General features: G+C 44.9%; 1 non-coding gene across 1 annotated transcript; it reads left to right on the top strand.

Moving 5' to 3' along the window:
- The first annotated feature begins 1,236 nt into the window (after nucleotides 1-1,236).
- Nucleotides 1,237-1,391, top strand: LOC143307534 (5.8S ribosomal RNA). Its single transcript, XR_013064652.1, has one exon. It is a non-coding gene; the product is annotated as a 5.8S ribosomal RNA (ribosomal RNA).
- Nucleotides 1,392-2,500: the final 1,109 nt, after the last annotated feature.

Raw genomic sequence — 2,500 nt, forward strand, 5'->3', positions numbered from 1 at the left:
CGTTCGGAACCGCCGGCAAAAAAACTGTGCGACCAACGGCGCCAAAGAGCACGACGCCGGACCATTTCTCTCTGGCTGATGTGAATGGAAGTAAAAGACGCTTGCGTGAGGTCTCTCGACCTTTATCTCTCTAACTTATACTTATGGGTCGTCGTCTACTTGATCGGGTACAAACAAGTCGTAAGAAACAAACAAACAAACCACAAAAATACAAGTCGTAAAAAAACAAACTTCTGTTGGTTAACCTACAATATGAAGGATCGAAATGAAAGAAGGATCATATTATTACAAACCGAAAGTGAAGGATCATTAAAATTGAAATACAATATATATAAATATATAAATGTACCCGTCGTTGCGACACCCTAGTTAAATGGAAAGATATAAAAAAGAGAGAAAAGGAATACAGATGACCCGCCGTCTGATCTTTGCTAAATGATCTGGCATCACCGGAGTTTTTTTGGTCCGTGTTGCGTTCGCTCTATTCGAAATGAAACTCGCGGAGGCGAAGAATTGTTAAAAGTTTACGAAGCGTCTAGGAGTGGTTAAAACTGAGAGAGTTGAAACTACGATGTATTAGAACGAGCAACCGTCGAAACTTTGTTTTCGCGACGTTCTTTTCGTCGCTCTCGTCCCCACGCTCCTACGCTTTGGTTGTTTCTTTGCCATCCGTGTTGCGATAAAAAGATTTCTCCATTGTCCAAAAAGGACGGATCGAGATTCCTCTTTCGAGAGGGAGAGAGAGGTACTTGCGGGTAACCTGGAATCTACGAAACCCGCACCGTGGTAAGATTCGTGCGTCCGCCTGATCGATGTGTGTTGTTTACGGACCGGCTGAGAAGCGACGATAGCGAGTCTTTGAAAAACTATGTGTCCATTAGTTAGACCGATCGTCGCCGGCCGTGTGTCTGTTCGAATCTCGCAACCCACGATTCAGCGACAGGACGCGCGCTCGCATTCCTTGTGTGCGTTCGTACTTTTCAAGGTTTTTAAATGTACTTTACGCCCGACCGTCGAGAGGAGCGTGCCACTGGGCGTTTCTCCGACGGTTTCCGTCCTTGGACGCGATCGTGTCGTCAACGATCGAACAAACAAACAAATACGTTGGCGACGCCCGAATTCGCTCTCCCGCACGCGCCGGGTGGGAGAGTGATGTGGGTATCGAATGTGATGCGTGTTAATAATGAAAATAACACTCTAAAGATCTAAAGAGTTTGAAATACAAAATTTTACGATTACCCTGAACGGTGGATCACTTGGCTCGTGGGTCGATGAAGAACGCAGCTAATTGCGCGTCAACGTGTGAACTGCAGGACACATGAACATCGACATTTCGAACGCACATTGCGGTCCACGGATACAATTCCTGGACCACGCCTGGCTGAGGGTCGTTTTCTTAACAAAAGACTGCTTGCGTTTGCTTCTCGAAAAAAGAGTAATTCATTTCTTTCTAAACATCTCGCCGTCGTTCAACGAAAGTAGAACGTTTCGGAGCGGGATTATCGAACGAAATTGAAAGAATGAATGAACGATAAACAAAGAAAGAGTCGCAACGTACGAGCGATAGTTGGGCAGTTCGTCGGCGTTTGTCGTGGAAACGATGTGACGAAAATCGCAACCGATACACTAAATGCAGGCCGTTAAAGGAGAGAAACAAATTTCGAAATATCTCTTCGAACTAGCGCAAGTGCGTCACGGCGCGCGAGTCGTTCGTTAAAATTTATAAACGACCGCCCGTGAAAGCACCGAGTTCTCGGAAGATAATCTATAAAGATTCTCCATCCTGCTGGAAGTTATCGGATCGGCGCGATTGTTCACTTGTAGAAATCCACGCTCCCGACGTTGCCAGAAACGATATTTACGAAAGGTGTGTCAAAAATAAACGAAAGAAGCTCTCCTATAAATTTAGAAAAAGCAAACGAGTGAAATGTTTGAGATGATAATTTGCTGAAATGCAAGCTCGAATAGCCCCAGGGTTTCGAATGATTCCCCGCGCTTTATACATCTCTCTGTTTACAAACGGTGTATAAATGAAAGATCGCTTCAGATGGGTCGTCGCTGTTTGACGCGCGATGCTGTTCCTTTTTTTTTGTCTGTCTGTGCGTTTAGCTTCGCTAAACAAGTTAAATGGTTAAAAAGCGTCGAAAAAGCGAATACACACGCGACAAGACAAATCTAACGAGTAAAGGAACGCTCCGCTCCAAGATAAAAATGGTTGTTTACAATCAATACAGCGTTTCGGTACCCCTGATCGTAGTCTGAAACTGTGTAACAAAAGAGAGGAAAGCGAATGGTGAAGGAACTTCGAAGCCTCCGTGGCGTGGCTAGAACTTGTGATAAAAGTATGTTTGCAGCAATTATGCATGCTCCCGTTAAAACAGCATTTCAATGTCTCGCATGGCTTAAAGCTCTAGGAGGCTTCAACATTTAGAATACATACGGACTACTTCGTTTGTTAAAGATAAGCGAAGACCGCGCGACCATCGCTCGGTCGTCCAGT

This window comes from Osmia lignaria, unplaced genomic scaffold, assembly GCF_051020975.1.
Source record: "Osmia lignaria lignaria isolate PbOS001 unplaced genomic scaffold, iyOsmLign1 scaffold0059, whole genome shotgun sequence".
Lineage (NCBI taxonomy): Eukaryota > Metazoa > Arthropoda > Insecta > Hymenoptera > Megachilidae > Osmia > Osmia lignaria.